This window comes from Xenopus laevis, chromosome 4L, assembly GCF_017654675.1.
Source record: "Xenopus laevis strain J_2021 chromosome 4L, Xenopus_laevis_v10.1, whole genome shotgun sequence".
Classification (NCBI taxonomy): domain Eukaryota; kingdom Metazoa; phylum Chordata; class Amphibia; order Anura; family Pipidae; genus Xenopus; species Xenopus laevis.
The window spans coordinates 138,341,784-138,362,558 of record NC_054377.1 but is presented as its reverse complement, the minus strand read 5'-3'; positions in this window follow the sequence as shown (position 1 = coordinate 138,362,558).

Genomic DNA, 20,775 nt, shown 5'->3' with positions numbered 1-20,775 from the left:
GGGATTGTTTGGAGTTGAAGTTCTGCCACAGCAGGGTATGGCTGAATTTTGTTTTTTTGAGGAGGAGTGGCTTAACTCCATGACCTAAGAACTGTTAGTGGCACTTTATTTTTATGTGTATGTTTAACTGTTAAATGAGTTCATTTAGCTGTTCCAGCTGTGCAATTTCGATTTGTTCACTGGTTACATTCTGTAAATAGAAATCACATTATTTTACTTATTTCATGTGCAGAATATTTGGGATCAGCATACAAGATTGATCTAGGAGTCTGCAGGGGGTAGCATATACATAAATTTCCTCCCACCCTGCAATGTAGCATTTGACTGCATTGTACACTCCCATTTTGTAGCACATTCAGGGCTTTGAGACCACTGCTAACACACTTGAAGCACATTACAGTGTACAGTTCCCCTCTGTTAGTGAAATCTCATTGGCAAGAGGTGCAGCACATTGGGCTCTGATAGACCTCAATTCCTGCACATAGAGGGCTCTGGGCTAACACCACACTCTAGGCAGAAGGTGAAATTTGTCATGAACATATGCCAATGCCTGTTACTCTATTCTATTCCTATAATAGCATTTTGCTTTCCTGTTTATATGATGTAATATGAAGGAAGAGACTACTGTCCCAATTACACACTTTATCTGATTTATTTTACTGATGGGTTGTGCCTTCCTTGAATCCATTACTAGTTATCCACAAAATGTTAGGGTGGCCATGCGTGATAAGATCCGCCAAAAGGAGCGGATCTTTCTCCGATATGCCCAGCGATATCGGGTTAATCCGAACGTTCAGCCCTAAGGCCAAAAGATTGGATTATATGAAGGAAATAGGCACCGACGGATCATGGGGCCGCATCAACTATCTGATATCAAACGTGCCTGATCGATATAAGGATGATTTTTGGCAAGATATCAATTGGGGTGACCCGTCTGACACCCCCACACGGGCAGAAAAACTGCTGAAACGGTCTAAAGGACGGATATCAGCAGCTTTAAAGGAAAACTATACTAAACTAATTGTAGGTCTCTATAAAAAGATATTGCATAAAAGCTCAAATGTAAAACCCTGCTTCGTATAAATAAACCATTTTCATAATAATATACTTTTTTAGTAGTATGTGCCATTGGGAAATCATAAATAGAAAATTGCCATTTTAAAAAAATAAGGTTTGCCCCTTGGGATCCTAGGATTCACAGTGCACACAAACAAACCATACATGTTAGGTCACAAGAGCTAATTAAAATACAGAGTTCTATCTGTTGCTCAAGTATTCATTTTGGGGGTATAGGTTTCCTTTAATCTGCCCGTGTATGGCCACCTTTAGCCAAAACCATTACAACCGTCTCGAACACCTTCAGGAAATCTTGCTTCGCTATAGAGCAGAATGGCCTAGTCTCACCTGAGAGTACTGGCAGTTGCATCTCTCTTATGTTGGGTTACTAACTGTCTTTAATTTATAGGAATAAAAATGCTTACCATTGCTTCAAGCTGTATTCTATCCGCTTTGATAGAAGCTTTTGTCCTTTGTCCCACCCCATTTTCAATAAGTAGGCGTCTCTTTGGAACGCTAGTGCTTTCTTGAGGCATACCCATTTGGTTTGTGCCGTAGAGGAGCCGTTGCCCTTCCACCATTATGGGAAGTGGTTGCCTTTGTTCTCTAACGCTGTAATCAAAAATGTCTCTGCACTGTAATGTAAGAGAAACGAGTCCGTGTTGGGGTCCAAAACATTCCTCATATAAGCTTTGAAAGAATGTAGAAAAACGGAAATGCAGATTTGTGCCTTGGTGAATGAATGATTTTATTCACAAAAATCTCTTGATGAAAATGCTGATTAAAAGTGTTTGTATATAAAAGTGGATAAAATGATTGCTTAATGCAGTATGTTGGCTTTAGATTTGTTGCTAAACTATACTTTCATTTTAACATAATGATGTATTAGATTGTAAGACTTGACATGATTGAATATAACATCCCCCCCGCCCCCCAAAATTGATAAATTTAGTTGGCTGATTCCATATACGGCACCAGCAGACCACAACCCTAATCCAATTGTGAACATTTTATAAAATGGGGAGATCAAATTTTTATTTTCTGAACTGCTTTTGCTGAACTAATGCCTACTGTATGGCAGTTCAGACATGGCAGTTTGTTGTTCGTTTGTCATTGTTAGACACCGCCACAGTTGTACATTTATTGCATTTCAAAATAAACGTTGTCCTCTCTTAAGTTATTAAGCTACAGCCCAAAAAATGTGGAATGTGTTTTTAAACAAAGTGTAAACCAAGTGAAGGCTTGTAATGTTTCAAAGTTGTGTTAATATATTTTATACCGTTGTTAAGTCGCTGTCTGTACTTGAGCTTTGGAAAAACTGTAACGGGCAGTAAATGTACAGTGAACATGTATATAGCAAAATTGTGTGGATGTTTTCTTTACTTAAAACTAAACAGATTATTTTTGTAGTCCTTACATCTTTTTACTTGCTCTTTAACCTGTTTGGGCGACACCGTGCTTGAGGTTGGGTTAATGGCACACGCAGATATTTGTAGCTCCCCTGCATTTTTGGCCCATATACACCTGATACTCGACAGGACAAAGCTTCCCGTTCACTTTGAATGGAGGCAGGGGATTTGTGGTGCTTTGGCCTTCTAAGCGGCAGAAAAATGCTACGTTTTGTGTTCTATTTGCTAATTACATTTTATCATCTCCAATGGTAAAATAAATGGTGATAAAGGACAGTGGTTTGTGTTCCTTTGATAAAGAAGGAAGGAGAAGGAAAGTTCTAACTACTGCCCCCCTCATTGATTCTACTCACTTGCCTGATAACCTGGGTCCTTGCATCTGTGCAATGAAAACGGGACTGGTCCGGACACTCCTGTAAGAGAACCGTGCCTCTATCTTTTAATTCTTCTTAGTGCTTCACTTCTGCCCTGGGCTGGGTCCATATGTGCAATAGAGTAAAAGTTAAGCTTTTTTGCTTTAAGTTTGGCTTTTCTGTACATGCACACTCAGAATAGAAAGAACAATGAAGGAGGGGCAGCCCACAGCATCCATTAAAGGAGAAACAAACCCTTAAAAAAAAAAAAAAACCCTACCCTACATAGACCCCCCCAGCCTAGCTGCCTCCCTGGGCAATTGCCCCTTACTCTTTACTTACCCCTCCATGCAGATTCTGTTCAGCGAAGTTCACGGGTGCCATTTTCAGCCGCTTTGGTAATCTTTGGAATGAGACTGGCGCTTCAGCAATTTCCGTGAGTTTCGCCGCATGTGCAGTTTTTGAGAAACAGAAAACTGCTCCAACTGAGCATGCCCCGATTCGCCAGTCTCTTTCCGAAGATTACTGAAGAGGAGAAGATGGCGCCTGTGACCTCCGCTGGACAGAATCTACATGGAGGGGTAAGTAAAGAGTTAACGGCATTTGCCCGGGGGCAGCTAGGCTGGGGGAGGAGGCAGGGGGTCTTTTTTTTTATTAAGGGTTTGTTTCTCTTTAAAGGAGAAGGAAGTCCTGTAGAAAAAAACCCCGTCCCTCCACCCCCCAGGCTAACTGCCCCCCATTGAAATGCCCCATACTTTATACTTACCCCTCGTCGCAGATCCTGGCAGCAGACTTCACGGCATCCATCCTCCGGGTCCTCGATAAGCTGACTGGGAGATCAGCAATCGCCGTCAACTTCGGTGCATGCGCAGTTGTCGAAAACCGGCAAATTGCTCCAACTGCGCATGCGCCAACATACCGATCTTCCAGTCAGATTACCGAGGACCCGGAAGATGGATGCCTCAAAGTCGTTCTTCGTGCCTAAATCCGCCAAGTGTATTGGCGCCTGAGCCAACTCGAGGGTTCTGGACCAGAATGAAGAAGGACGATACTGCTCGTGGGAGTGGCTGAGATTGGCCTGCAGATTTTAGCAGGCTGATTTTGGCTCCATCTGGCCCTAAAAGTAAATATCTGGCCTTAAAGTAATATCACACGTTTCTCTATTCCGTTATGCTTCTGACAGCATTCTCAGGAAAAAGATTGTGCAGATTGTGTGCCATTATAATTCATGGGAACTCCCCGAGGCCGGGGTATACCGGTACTTGTAAAGGCATTTTCAGGAGGTTATTGAGCCCATACTTTTTCAATTTGCATTGATCATTATGGGATCATTATTGTATTTAGGAGATTTCTCTTTGTTGTTGTTGCCAATAAGTTCCTGAAAAAGTATTGCACCTATAAAAGTTTTTTTTTTTTTATTATTTGGTCCAGCCTTTAGGTTTGTAACTTTTGTCTCATAAATTACTTTCTGATTTGTGGACTTTTTGTGATGACTGTAACAATCTACTTTGGAGTGTTTCTGTTCCCATTTTCTATGGTGTTTCCATAGCCTCTGTGAGGGACCTCCAAAACATTTCTCTCTTGAGCAGTTGCACAGACTACTTTTGTGTAATGAACTTGTTATTCTTGGAGCATTCCTGTAATGTTTCCATTATGGTTATTGAGAGCCGTTGCTTTGAAAGATGACATGGACTTCGTCCTTATATTTTTTATATTATTGTATTTACATTTACACATAGCCTTAAGTAATGTTAATTTCTGTATTTTTGTGCCATTTTATATACTGCCTACTACCATATCCACATTTTTCTCATATGTTCTCATATGATGTGAGAAGCAAAGGTTTAAATGCTATTCTGAAGCTGGCCATACATTGAAAGAATGAATGTAATACGCCCACCTTGAGATGGGTGATATTGGGGGGCAAAACATTGGTTCAAAACAACAGGAAATGCAGACTGTTTGGTCGAAGACCACTTAAACAAGCTGATGTTGGCCTCGTCCCAACAAGACCTTTATACCTGCTCAATAACTGGCCCATCTGAGGGCCCTATACAAGGGCAATTAAGTTCAGACTCTGTCTTAAAGTGGACCTGTCACCCAGACACAAAAATCTGTATAATAAAAGTCATTTTCAAATTAAACATGAAATCCAATTTCTATTTTTTATTAAAGCATTCATAGCTGTTGTAAGCTCATTTAAAAATCTCAGCTGTCAATCAAATATTGTCTGCCACTCCTCTAAAGCCTGGGCATAGAGGCGGGGCAGACAATTACTTTCACTTTCCATTCAGCGCTTCCTACATGTCACTGCTCTCCCCACATTCCCCCGTTTTCTTTACTATTTAATTGTGTAGCCAGGAAATGGTGATGGACATCAGGTCCGCCATTTTGGTGCACAAACAAGATTCTGAGATGATACAAGACTTGCTTTAATAACAGTGTGCACAAAATGGCTGCTGCCTGCTTGCTGTAATTTTGAAATCCCAGACTGAAGGAAACCAGATTCAATTATTTTTTTATTGTGTAATTAAAGTTAATTTTGCTTGACTAATGGGATAAAATAGGATTTTGAATATTTTTTTGGGTGACGGGTCCCCTTTAAGGGGCTGAATTAGCATCTTAAATCTGCCCCTGGATGGTCACCTTTAAGGTTACACAAAAGTCAGTTGATGTTGCCAGATTGCGTGCCACAATGCAATTGTATTCCGAACAGGGATTGTAAACCTGCTGGGGTTGATCCTGCAAGGATTCTAATATGCCTTCAACAAATGGCTTAAGCTCCCCATACACAAACCGATATAAGCTGCCACAGATTAAGTCGGCAGTTTATTGACCAGTGTATTGAGCCCTTCCCCGATCAATATTAGGCGGGTTTAAAAATCCCGTCAGATTGAGCACTGCATCTGGTCCTCGATCCAACCGCCCGTATTATTCTCGTTTGTATCCAATAATTGACTCTAGGGCCCATGATCGGATTAGCCCGATATCACCCACCTCAAGGGGGGCATACCCGGGACTGATCGGGGAAATTAATTGAATAATAGTTACAGGAGCTGGTAGCATTAGCTGTGTGTCTTCTACTTTGGCCTGAGTGGTGGGGGAAGTAGTAATGTGGTCCTCATCTGTTCCACAGGCCAAAAGTGTGCTCACTTGGCCAATAATTAGATCAACCTGCTTTGGGTCAGTGTGTCCGTAACCAAATCAGGCAAGATCTTCTCAAACTTACCAAATGAGTTGATGTTAAGGCGTATGGGCAGCTTTATTTTCAGTGGTCATGTTGAGGTTTAACTGGTATGCCAAGTAAATCTGCAAATTCAATATTTTACACACACACAAAAAAAAAAAAAAAAGTATTTGTACATTTCACGTGTTCTTGGAGTTTATTTGGTAATACGAGACTGGGCAGTCATCCATAAAGACCAACAAATAAATCGATCTTTAACTATTTTTCCTAAAGCAGATTTATAAAGGCTTTTATTGGTTGCTCTCTGGGATTCTGAGCGGGTGCAAAAGCCCATAGTATTGTTTTATTATTATTATTTTTTTTTTATATAAATTTAAATGGGGTTGTTCACCTTCCAACATTTTTTTTTTCAGTTCAGTTGTTTTCAGATAGTTCGCCAGAAATAAAGACTTTTTCCAAATACTTTCTATTTGTGACTGGTTTTTTTTTTCGGCGGCAATTCCTACCCTCTGAAAAGGGAAGATTCTGATACCGCCGTTCTGTTTGCGTGCACCACATGGTTTAATTAGTGAAAAAAAAGCACACCTACATTTTAAAACCATTTAGGGCAAGGGGACCATGGCACATTTTGTCACTGCCTTAGCTGCCATATACAACAAAACACCCTTAGTTTCCTTCGCACCGGCAGTAATGGGAAAACCTGTTCGGCATTTCTGTTTTCCAAGGTTGCCTCAGAAGGAAACTTCAAGCAACTTTTCCCCACTGGCAAGGAATCTAGGAACGTTTTGTTGCTTGTGGCAGTGCAGAATTATCGCAGGTGACAAAATGATGTGCCCTTGTCCTCAGTGTTGCTAATGCTCCATCAGAGTTAAAGGAGAACTAAAAACCCGTAGTTTGACCCGGCCTTCCACTATCCTCCATTGTGCCCCCTCCCTGATTCTGCCCAGCATAGTGAAACTCCTGTATCTGTGCAGAGTAGCTGAGCTCAAGGGCGCCATTTTCCGCATTTTTCTTCTGATCTGTTTTCTTCCCCCTCGGCCATGTACGGAGTTTCCGGCGGAGACTGTGCATGTGCCGAATATCTCTGTGTCGGTGGTCCCTTCTGGAAGAAAACCAAGATGCAGAAGATGCCCTTGAGCTCCGCTGCGCTACTCTGCACAAATATGCGAGTTTCACAATTAGGGGCACATTTTTCACTAATGCACTATACAGAAGCAGCGAGGGAGCCACTATGGAGGGTAGTGGAAGGGGCTTTTCACATTAGGGGGGTTTAGTTCTCCTGTAAAGTAGAATTCAACCCTTTAAGAAATAAACCCATACCCCCCACCCCACGTAGACCTCCCTCCTCCCCCCAGCCTAACTGCCTCCGGGGAAATGCCCCATACTTTATACTTACCCCTCGGTGCTGTTTCTGACATCCAAGTTCCATCCAGCCATCTTCCGGGTCTTCGTCTTCTTCCGGCGCTTTGGCAATTTTTGGTAGTTTCAGCGAATGCGCTGCTTCGCCGGTCTCTGTCTCTGCTTACCCAAGACCTGGAAGATGGCTGTCGTAAACTGCAATCCCTGAATCTACGCCGAGGGGTAAGAATAAAGTTGGGGCATTTCCCCGGGGGGGGCAGTTAGGCTGGGGGAAGGAGGGAGGGGGGTCTACGTGGGGTAGGGGTTTATTTCTTAAAGGGTTGAATTCTCCTTTAAAGGGGTTGTTCACCTTCAAACAACTAGTTGCTTTCCAATAGATCACTAGAAATAATGACGTTTTCCTAAAACTTTATATTTTCTATGTGCGACCATTTTTCAAATATTGAAGTGTAAAGTGTCATTTCTAACCTTCTAAAGCAGCTCGGGGAGGGGGTCGCCGACCCTGTAAACTGTTCTAAATTGATACATTTAGTTGATACATTTCTTATCTTTGTCCCTGCTGAGCAGAATCTCTGTGTTTCATTACAGACCGCTGTTAGAATTGATACAAAAGTTGCTAATACTCCAGAGATGCTGCTGAGAAATGGGTCAACTAAATGAATTGTAACAGTTTAGAGTCTGAGTCTGGCTGCTCGGTAATTCAGGTGCAGACTCCAGAGACAGGAACATTCATCTTTAGATTTAGATTTTGGAAAAACAGTAAAAAATAAATAATGGAAAGTAATTGAAAAAAAAGTCTTTATTTCTGGGGAAACATCTGAAGATAACTGAACTGAAAAAAGTGTTTGGAAGGTGAACAACCACTTTAAGGCTAGTAATTGTTTAATGTGTGTTCCAGCCGCTTACATAAATCCACTTTCCAGGTGCAGCACAAAAAAATACTGCGAGTCAGAACGTTTTTTGGTGGATGAAACAAAACATAGAAGTTTAACTCTTTATGTGCCAGGGAACATACTTTTTACTACTGCTCTTAAAGTGTCACCACTGTAGATGCTACCTTTGCAAGTTTGCTTTCGACCTATGCAATGCCGTGTGTTTATTGGCTGCATATGGCACAGCACGATCAAAAGATATTGGCAGGCAAAGGGTAAATTTAATCTGACCTATGAACATGTGTTTTGCCTGCTAAATCGGCCACTACTTGGAATTAGGAATGCAAAGAATCCATTTTTTTGGATTCGGCCAAACCCCCGAATCCTTCAGGAAAGATTCGTCCGAATACTGAATCCGAACCCTAATTTGCATATGCAAACTAGTGGTGGGAAAGGGAAAATATTTTTTACTTCTTTGTTTTCTGACAAAAAGTCACGCAATTTTCCTCCCCACGGTTCAGCCGGGCAGAAGGATTCCTGCCGAATCCGAATCCTGCTGAAAAAGGCCGAACCCTGACCGAATCCTGGATTTAGTGCATCCCTACTTAGAATATGCTATACAATAGTGTCTGCATAAAGGTTATTATAACTGTCAGAAACCAGGAAGCATGTTGATGGCATCATTCATTTAAATTAGGGATGTGCCGAATCCAGGATTCCGCCTTTTTCAGAAGGATTCGGGTGAATCTTTCTACCTGGCCTAACCAAATCCTAATTTGCATATACAAATTAGGGGCGGGGAGGGAGCGGTGCATCTGTATTTTTCTAGAAAAGAAGACCTGTAAACGTAGGTAACAACATTAACAAACAAGGGCTTTGCTAAATCGATGCTGGAGTAGCAGTGCCATGTAGGTGAAAATTGATCAGTCAATTTTTTTTGTCTGAAAAGTTTTTTTTGGATGAATGTCGATTTTTTTTTTTTTTAAACAAGGCAAAAGACTTGTATAAAACACAATCATAAAGTGAACTTTATACTGTATATATTTTTTTGTTGTAAATAACGTTTCAGAATATATATTGCTATTTAATGTTTGCTCTGAAGCTTCTCTTCTACACTTTCAGTGTTGTGGATTTTCAACTTTCATGGTTAAGTGGGAAAAAAAACAATTTTAGTATTCTGTTAACGGCAGATTCAGTATCTTCACTTTTTTAATATGTGAATTATTTTGTTATTGAAACTTAGCGAATCATCAAGTTTTTTTTTTTTTTTGCCATTCTTTAATAAAAATGGTGCTTTCTAAATTCTCCAAGAGGTCTGTGTCCTTTATTTTCGTGTGTACCGGAAAAGTCAACCATCATTTAGAAGAGAAAAAAAAAAAAATATATGTATATATAGAGAGAGAGCTGATAATATATAGTAAAAGGATTTGTTTCGGAATTTGACCTTTTCCAGCAGGATTCAGATTCTGCCAAATCCAAATGTCTGGCTTCACCGAATCCTACAAACCATGTGACTTTTTCCTCACACAAGGAAGCAAAAAAAATGTTTTCTTCTCACCCCCATGTCTCCAATTTGCATATGTAAATTAGGAGTTGGAGTCTGTATTTGACTAAATCCTAAAATAGTGTATTCAGTGCATCCCTAATCGTAATCTTGTAGGTGAGGTTGAAGGATGTTGAAGATAGAGTCCTGCAGTGGGTCAGGTACCTGGGGTTACCCGCAAAAACCTGCGGTACCATGCGGGTTGCGGGTAGAAGTTCCGCAGGTTGACAGTTCTGCGGGTCGGGTTTTGGTCATCTCAATAGCGATTTTTTACTCCTTGTTTCTGATCACGCCTACTTCCGATGATGTCACTTCCTGTTTACAATGACAGCACTTCCTGATTATTGATGGTCAGCAGGTCCGGGTTGCAATAAGGTACTTGCGGGTCGGGTAACGGGTCAAAGCGGGTAAGAATGCGGGTCCAGGTTGCAGGTACGGGTTCCCAAAAATGGACCCGCGCAGAACTCTAGTTGAAGACTCGTCCATCAAGTTCCTTTTTGGTTGGTAGTGGACCCAATGATCTACCTGAAGTAATATTTGTAGGCCCAAACCATTGCAATCAGTATCATGGGCACAACCTTGGACCATAAATCAATATAAAAGAACATTGATCAGTGAGCTGAACTTTGTGGCTGCTACTGTGCTATAGCTGCTTCATACAAGTGAATAGGTGTTGTAAATAACTCCTGTTGAGCAGCATAGACAGCAACAGTAATAGCGTTGTTTACTTTCACTGCTTGTCTTGAAATGTTCTTCTGTTCATATTGGCTACAGGCAGGGACTACTACTACAGTTGTATCTCTGGGGTAACCACTGTCAAACCACATGGTCTGCTTTTTTGCTTATGTTTATACACACTCTGTTTGGGGACAGGCAACCATCCATCCGCCCTGAAGTTGGAAGGAATTGTTGACAACCTTTTTCACTAAACAACCTCCAGACTGACCAGAGATTGGAACAGAGGTAAATAGGGATCCAGAGAACAGTTGGGACAACCCAGCAAAGTGTAGCATCATGCTGAAACAGTAGATAAGATACAATAAAAAAAAGAAAATTCTGGACCCTCTCTATATAATACCATAAAGGCAAAACTCCTTGCTACACAAGACTTTATTATACACAAAATCATTACATTATATCCCCATTACATTCATCATCATAATCACATTTATTTATATAGGGTCATCAGGTGATATAGTGCTTTACCTTTGTTTATAACAAACGGGGAATAAACGGCAAATAACAAACAAGGGTTTGCAGAGAACAAAGGGATTAGAGGGCCCTGCATGTGAGAGTTTACAAACTAAAGGTTTGGGTACAATTGAGACATTGGGATTTTAGAAACAATTTTGTGATTTATAATACAGCAAGAATTGATTAATTAAGGTACATTGATTAAGCTTCTTCAAGCAGGTGGATCTTTAAAAGGGAACTCCACACAAACATGCTTTATGAAAAGTAAACGTAATTTCAAGCAACTTTGCAATATACATCAATTATAAAATATGCAGACTTTTCATGATTTTTAATGGTTTGGAACAGTTCCCGGAGCCTAGTTCCCTGCTCTCCTGACTACTTTGCTGACCTGTCTGACTACTGTTACTTTGTATCAACAGCCATCTGTCCTCAGCCTGCATCCTCCAAATTCCCTGTACACATGATTTTAATAAGGAAAGGTACATCCCAGTGCAATGCATTGTGGGTTATGTAGTTCCTGCATACTGTCTGTAAGCTGTGGAGAAGTTGTTACAATTTGTAACATCAGTGTTTAGTCCCTCCTTCCCTGCCAGGATTTCAAATGATGCAGAAAGAGCTGGTAAACAACTGGATTTCAGCATAGAAAATTGAATTTATTCATACTTTTTGAAGAAACAGGTAACTGTGGTAGGTATATTAGGGGTTTCTGTGTTTTGTGGGCCTCTATCAAATCTTGGTTTGGAAGCCAGAGTTCCACTTTAAGGAGCGTTTGGAAAGAAGGAGGAAGTCTGACCGCTCGAGGCACAGAGTTCCAGAGAAAAGCAGAAGCCTGAGAGAAGACTTGTAGACGAGAATGGGCAGGTGATGAGAACATTACAGTAGCATTATCGTAGCAGTGGGATAATAGTCTCTGGGAAGGGAGTGTGACTGTGGGATAGCAGGTATAGTAGGGAGAGATAGTGTCTATAGTAACAGTGGGATAATAGTCTCTGGGAAGTGAGTGTGACTGTGGGATAGCAGGTATAGTAGGGAGAGATGGTGCCTATAGTAACAGTGGGTAATAGTCTCTGGGAAGGGAGTGTGACTGTGGGATAGCAGGTATAGTAAGGAGAGATGGTGCCTATAGTAACAGTGGGATAATAGTCTCTGGGAAGGGAGTGTGACTGTGGGATAGCAGGTATAGTAGGGAGAGATGGTACCTATAGTAACAGTGGATAATAGTCTCTGGGAAGGGAGTGTGACTGTGGGTTAGCAGGTATAGTAGGGAGAGATGGTGCCTATAGTAACAGTGGGATAATAGTCTCTGGGAAGGGAGTGTGACTGTGGGATAGCAGGTATAGTAGGGAGAGATGGTGCCTATAGTAACAGTGGGATAATAGTCTCTGGGAAGGGAGTGTGACTGTGGGATAGCAGGTATAGTAGGGAGAGATGGTGTCTATAGTAACAGTGGGATAATAGTCTCTGGGTAGGTAGTGTGACTGTGGGATAGCAAGTATAGTAGGGAGAGATGGTGTCTAGTAACAGTGGATAATAGTTTCTGGGAAGGGAGTGTGACTGTGGGATAGCAGGTATAGTAGGGAGAGATGGTGCCTATAGTAACAGTGGGATAATAGTCTCTGGGAAGGGAGTGTGACTGTGGGATAGCAGGTATAGTAGGGAGAGATGGTGCCTATAGTAACAGTGGGATAATAGTCTGTGGGAAGGGAGTGTGACTTTGGGATAGCAGGTATAGTAGGGAGAGATGGTGTCTATAGTAACAGTGGGGATAATAGTTTTTGGGAAGGGACTTTGGCTGTGGGATAGCAGGTATAGCAGGGAGAGATGGTGCCTATAATAACAGTGGGATAATTGTTTTTAGGAAGGGACTGTGACTGTGAGATAGCTGGTATAGTAGGGAGAGATAGTGTCTATAGTAACAGTGGAATACTAGTCTCTGGGAAGGGACTGTGACTGTGGGATAGCAGGTATAGTAGGGAGAGATAGTGTCTATAGTAACAGTGGAATACTAGTATCTGGGAAGGGACTGTGACTGTGAGATAGCAGGTATAGTAGGGAGAGATGGTGTCTATAGTAACAGTGGGATAATAGTCTCTGGGTAGGGAGTGTGACTGTGGGATAGTAGGTATAGTAGGGAGAGATGGTGTCTATAGTAACAGTGGATAATAGTCTCTGGGAAGGGAGTGTTACTGTGGGATAGCAGGTATAGTAGGGAGAGATGGTGCTTATAGTAACAGTGAGATAATAGTCTGTGGGAAGGGAGTGTGACTGTGGGATAGCAGGTATAGTAGGGAGAGATGGTGCCTATAGTAACAGTGGGACAATCGTTTCTGGGAAGGGAGTGTGGCTGTGGGATAGCAAGTATAGTAGGGAGAGATGGTGTCTATAGTAACAGTGGATAATAGTTTCTGGGAAGGGAGTGTGACTGTGGGATAGCAGGTATAGTAGGGAGAGATGGTGCCTATAGTAACAATGGATAATAGTCTCTGGGAAGGGACTGTGACTGTGGGATAGCAGGTATAGTAGGGAGAGATGGTGTCTATAGTAACAGTGGATAATAGTCTCTGGGAAGGGAGTGTGACTGTGGGATAGCAGGTATAGTAGGGAGAGATGGTGTCTATAGTAACAGTGGGATAATAGTCTGTGGGAAGGGAGTGTGACTGTGGGATAGCAGGTATAGTAGGGAGAGATGGTGTCTATAGTACCAGTGGGATAATAGTCTCTGGGAAGGGAGTGTGACTGTGGGATAGAAGGTATAGTAGGGAGAGATGGTGCCTATAGTAACAGTGGATAATAGTCTCTGGGAAGGGAGTTTGACTGTGGGATAGCAGGTATAGTAGGGAGAGATGGTGCCTATAGTAACAGTGGGATAATAGTCTCTGGGAAGGGAGTGTGACTGTGGGATAGCAGGTATAGTAGGGAGAGATGGTGTCTATAGTAACAGTGTATAATAGTCTCTGGGAAGGGAGTGTGACTGTGGGATAGCAGGTATAGTAGGGAGAGATGGTGCCTATAGTAACAGTGGGATAATAGTCTCTGGGAAGGGAGTGTGACTGTGGGATAGCAGGTATAGTAGGGAGAGATGGTGCCTATAGTAACAGTGGATAATAGTCTCTGGGAAGGGAGTGTGACTGTGGGATAGCAGGTATAGTAGGGAGAGATGGTGTCTATAGTAACAGTGGATAATAATAGTCTGTGGGAAGGGAGTGTGACTGTGGGATAGCAGGTATAGTAGGGAGAGATGGTGTCTATAGTAACAGTGGATAATAGTCTCTGGGAAGGGAGTGTGACTGTGGGATAGCAGGTATAGTAGGGAGAGATGGTGCTTATAGTAACAGTGGGATAATAGTCTCTGGGAAGGGAGTGTGACTGTGGGATAGCAGGTATAGTAGGGAGAGATGGTGTCTATAGTAACAGTGGGATAATAATAGTCTGTGGGAAGGGAGTGTGACTGTGGGATAGCAGGTATAGTAGCGAGAGATGGTGCCTATAGTAACAGTGGGATAATAGTCTCTGGGAAGGGACCTGGAATAGTAGATACATAATGGTGAGATGGTGTTATTATTATTATGGTGTAATTAAAAGAAACTAAGCATGACTGTGAGTAATAAGAACTAATGTCTGAGAAATGTTTATTTAAAAGTCATTACTAAGACTAAACAAGCATTGAACTGGAATTTCATGATAATTTGGCTACCGGACAGCGCTGATGCATAAGAATCTTCAGATGAAGTTTCCTCGTCACAGTGATCATGGCAACTCCGTCATATAGATAAACACAGACAGGCAGATCATTATGGTTCCTTAAGTAGAATAATCTATGTTATCATGCTTTGCTGAACAGTTATTGAAAATAATTTGAATGCAAACCCGGCTTATAATTGGCCTATAATTTCCCTTTAATGTTCTTTGCCTCATCTCATGCAGAAACATCCCAACAAAGGACTCGAGTGTAATCAGAAAAAAATCAGAAGAAACCCCAGGAAAGATTGGGCATGTATAGTCTAGTCCAGGGCAATACATTCTATACTTGTATATAAATCTGGTTCTGCAATAGCTTTCAGAATTGTAAAATTAAAGGGGTTGTTCAACTTTATATTAACTTTTAGTATGATGTAGAGAGTGATATTCTGAGACAATTTGCAATTGTTTTAAATTTTTTATTATTTGTGGTTTTTAAATTATTTAGCTTTTAATTCAGCGGCTCTCCAGTTTGCAATTTCAGCCACCTGGTTGCTAGGGTCCAAATGACCCTAGCAACCATGCTCTAAGGTGAATAAGAGACTGGAATATTTATAAGAAAGGACCAGAATAGAAAGACAAGTAATAAAAAGTAGCAATAACAATAGATTTAGCCTTACAAAGCAATTGTTATTTGGATGGGGTCAGTGACCCCCCCCCCATTTGAAAGCTGGAAAAAGTCAGAAGGAAAGGGCAAATAATTAAACAACTAAAAAATAAACGATGAAGACCAATTGAAAAGTTGCTTAGAACTGGCCATTCTATAACATACTAAACATTAACCTTAGGATGACCCCCCGATTTAAGTATTGGGAGAAAATAGGCCACTTCCCAAATCCACCAGTTCACATCCGATTATGCCTAGACCAGTGCTGTCCAACTTCTGTGGTACAGAGGGCCTAAATGGTGGAGGGCCGATAATGGAAGCCAGTGTTGACCACTCCCTGTTTTTAAACCACACCCACTTTAAGGCACACCCATATTACCACAAGACCATGTCCATATTAATCAAGGTAGCACACTAAAAAAAACAAAGGGTTGCTGCTCACTGCAGAGATGTCACCATCACTCATATGTGAAAAAAGTAAGTCATATTTAAGGAAAACTATACCCCCCAAACAATGTAGGTCTCTATAAAAAGATATTGCATAAAACAGCTCATGTGTAAAACTCTGCTTCATGTAAATAAACCATTTTCATAATAATATACTTTTCTAGTAGTATGTGCCATTGGGTAATCATAAATAGAAAATTGCCATTTTAAAAAATAAGGGCCGCCCCCTGGGATCGTACGATTCACAGTGCACACAAACAAACCATACATGTTAGGTCACATGACCCAATTAACAGACAGAGTTCTGTTTTTGCTTCCTCACTTCTTCCTGTTACAGTTAGTGTTGTAGTATTTCTGGTCAGGTGATCTCTGAGGCAGCACACAGACCATCACAAAATGGTGGCTCAAGGCAAGAGATGTAAAAGGGAAAGATTTACTTAGATATATATTCCAGTTTGGTAAGATTGTTTAATATGTCACTTAATTTTTTTATAAACTATCTGTTGCTTAAGTATTTATTTTGGGGGTATAGTTTTCCTTTAAAACATACCCTTAAAGAAACAGTTCAGTGTACAAATAAAAACTGGGTAAATGGATGGGCTGTGCAAAATAAAAAATATTTTTAATATAATTAGTTAGCCAAAAATGTATAAAGGCTGGAGTGACTGAATGTCTAACAGAACAGAACAGAACACTACTTCCTGCTTTTCAGTCAGCGACTATAAGGGGGGCCACATGGGACATAACTATTCAGTGAGTTTGCAATTAATCCTCAGCATTCAGCTCAGATTCAAAAGCAACAGTTATGACCCATGTGGCCCCCCTCAAGTCATTGGTTACTGACTGTACAGGTATGGCATCCTTTATGTGGAAACCCATTATCCAGAAAGCTCTATTATCTCCCATAGACTCCTTTATAAGCAAGTAATTCTAATTTTTATAAAAATGATTTCCTTTTTCTCTGTAATAATAAAACCGTACCTTGTACTTGATCCCAACTAAGATATAATTAATCCTTATTGGAAGCAAAACCAACCTATTGTTTACATGATTTTTTAGTCGATTTAAGGTGTGAAGATCCAAATTTCAGAAAGACCTCAGGTCCTATGCTTTCTGGATAACAGGTCTCTGTACCAAATTGTGGCCCTTAGAGGACCATACACGGAGAACTTTAATCTGTTTTTATAGGCAGGGGAGTCTCTTTGGCGCTTTTGCCAAATGAAAGGGGAGGTTCACCTTTAACAGGCGCGTAACTATAGAGGAAGCAGACCCCGTGGGGTCGCCCAGTGTGTCCCGGCCCTAAGGCTACAATTTTATTGCTTTCGCTACTTCTCATTACTTATCTTTCTGTGCAGGCCCTCTCTTTTTCATATCCCAGTCTCTTGTTCAAACCACTGCCTGGTTGCTAGGATAAATAAGACCCTAGCAATCAGATAGCTGCTGAAATCCCAAACTGGAGAGATGCCGAACAGAAAGCTAGATAACTGAAAAAAACCCATAAAAATGATGACCAATTGCAAATTGTCTACATCATACTAAAATTTCATTTAAAGGTGAGCAACCTTAAGGAACTGGTGCAATGTATTTGAAGGGGCCCATTTATTAAGCTTTGAATTTTCTGGTCGAGTTTTTAAAGGGGAACATTTTTATAGCAAAAAACTGTCTTTTTAGATTTATTACACCTCAAAGATTTATTACACCTTAAAGCTGCTAAAAACACATACCTTTACATGTAAAGGTCATGTAGAAGCCAATGGTAGATGTCCATGGAGTTGCTTCTTCACACCGTGATCTGCGCCGGATAATCCAATTAAGTTGGGGCTTTCGCGGACGATAATTCAATTTTTCAGAGCAAATTGATGCATGAATTTGTTGCGACATTTCTTCACTCTGACTTTTTCAAGAAGAATTATTAGGGATGCACCAAATCCGGGATTCGGCCAGGAGTCAGCCTTTTTCAGCAGGATTTGGATTCGGCCGAATCCTTCTGCTTGGTCGAACCGAATCCTAATTTGCATATGCAAATAATGGGTGGGGAGGGAAATCTCGTGACTTTTTGTCACAAAACAAGGAATTAAAAAATGTTTTCCCCTTCGGTTCGGTATTCGAACGATGAATTCAAGATTCGGCCGAATCCAAAATAGTGTATTCGATGCATCCCTAAGAATTATTGATCAATGAGCTGAGTTAGGTCGTCTTTGTTTTTAAGTGGTTGCTCACCTTTAAATTAACTTTCAGTATGATGTAGAGAGTGATATTCTGAGTCAATTTTTTTCTGATTCAATTTTTTTCAATTGGTTTTCATTTTTTATTATTTGTGGTTTTTGAGTTATTTAGCTTTTTATTCAGCAGCTCTCCAGTTTGCAGTTTTAGCCATCTGGTTCAATTTCCCCTAGCAACTATGCATTGATTTGAATATGAATAGGAGAGGCCTGAATAGAAATATGAGTAATAAAAAGTCACAATAACAATACATTTGTAGCCTTACAGAGCATTTGTTTTTTTAGATGGGTCAGTGACCCCCATTTGAATGCTGGAAAGAGTCAGAAGAGGAAGCCATATAACTAAAAAACGATAAAAAATAAATAACGAAGGCCAATTGAAAAGTTGCTTAGAATGAGCCATTCTATAACATAATAAAAGTTAATTTCAAGGTGAAATTAAGAAAAAATTAGATACATTTGAGTCTTAATAAATAACCCCCTAAATGTTTCATTTAAATACCAGTCTTACATTTTTTTTTTTATTTGCCGTTGGCGATAACAGTCAATGTTTGCTTTCCCTTTAACACTAATAACGCATGGGACTGTTGCCCTGTGTAATGTTCCCTGAGTTGTTTGCTCGGATCTTGACGCAGACAGACGCCCTTCAGTGCAGTTGAGCCGTAGTTGGAAACATAAAGGGTTCGTAGATATGGGTTTTGTGTCATTAATAATTACACAGAGACGACGAGGACAATTTCGTGACAAAGATATCCCCATGGCAACAATATTCTTAACGATAAGTGGAGCGGTGAGCTGTGTAATGTTTTATACTCTATATCGGCACACACACACACAGATACACACACATACACACAGACACACACACAGATACACACACATACACACAGACACACACACAGATACACACACAGACACACACACAAGGGAAAGTTAAACCTATTAGACGTTTCTGCTGGGGAGAAAGGTGGATGCTGAAGCTTCCAGTGGAACTCTTAATTCTCCTGAGGCTTTATCATTGTTAGAGAACAATGGAACAAATTTGGGTACATCAAAAACTGTCACCCTCCTCCATCCCCTGTACCTTTAATTTAAGACTGCCAATCCCTGAATAAGACTTTTAATGCCAAACGGGAAGACATTTCTTACAACCATCATTGGCTTTGTTTGTACAGTATTCATTTCTGGAAAGAACAAAAAAAAAAAAAGGATTTAAACGGACGTCTTTATTAGAAATAGATCTGCCGAAGCAGTGAATTTAGTGCTGAGAAAATCATGAACAAAAAATTGGGTGACTCTACCGGTTCAGATACAGGACCCCACAGCGACAAAGTCTTTACTGGAAAGTGCAAATCGTTCCCGGAATCAAGTAAGTGCCCTAAAGTGCAAGAACATGGGCAGAAAGAGGAGCCCACCAATCCCGTGCCAGATTATGTGCGGCAGCTGCACAGGTGAGTTATTTCAATCTAAAGGTGATGTAAAACCAAAAATAAAATCTCCCCAATGAAAGAGTAGTGCTGAGCAACTTTCCATTGTACAATTATTACAAATGTTCAGTGGTTTTAAAGTTATTTGTAAATATATGTGCTTTTAATGCATTTACAAGTAAAGGTCCCCATAGACGCAAAGATTTTTGTTGGCGAACGATCAATTTTAGTGCAACCTGTCCAATCCGTCAAATTATCGTGAGGTTAGTGGGAATCGAATGATCGTACATCTCACAATTTTTCGTTCGACGTCTTTCAGAAAATTAATCAAAAAAATGTATCGGTCCCAGTGCAATCTATCTATGATTGTAGGGCCAAGCAGGCAGCTCCCTTGGCAATATCACTATTTAGTTGATGGACAAATCGTACATTTAAACGAGATAATCGTGGTCTCACGATAACGAAAAGATCTTTTAAAAATCTTTACATCTAGGGCCAGCTTATCTCAAACCCACTTAAACTTTAATCAAGGAAGACTGGAAATTTGCTTAGAATAATCCTTCTTTTTATTAGGCAAAAGTTTATATTTGGGTTTAGGGTTGCAGGGAGGCAGCTTTTATCGCCCGTGTATGGCCACCTTTAGTCTCTGTACATGAAGCCCTAATGAGTAGCAATGTGACTGATCTAATCTTATGCCTCTATCTCTTCCAAGTGTACTGGGTTATGAAAAAGCTGAATATTTTTTACACCCGCCACCGCTGGATTTCCAGATAAGCTCTGCCTTACAGAGAATCTTGGATGGGGCACAAGGTAAGTTTCTTAGAACATTAGACGCATGGATAAGGGTTTGAAATAAGATCAGTTTGGTTGTGTTCCTTATTGTTTTGGTGTAACATCTGCTTTATTTTATTCATCTATATAGCCAAAAGTATGGACACCTGCCTGTCCTACATTTCATTCCAAAACTTCATATTAATACAATGTACTTGCTCAAGAAACAATGAGTCCAGGGAGACAGGTGCTGGACAATGAAGTATAGTGAATAGTGAGCAGACTCCACAGTTGGGAAGGGGAAGGCTTTCTTTGTACCCTTCCATGCGCCAGTGAGAAAAATATTTTTTGCTGTGGGCAACTGGTCAACTGGTTTTCTATTGATTTCATTAGCAGTTGTTTATTGGCAAGTGCCAGCAGATGACTCTGTTTATTATGTCTATATATTTGTCTACTATCGATCTTGCTGCTATTCCTATGATTAAAGGGCATGTAAAGGCAAAAAAATAAAATCCCATTTTTACTTTCTTTCATGAAAAAGAAACCTATCTCCAATATACTTTAATTAAAAAACTGTGCACTGTTTT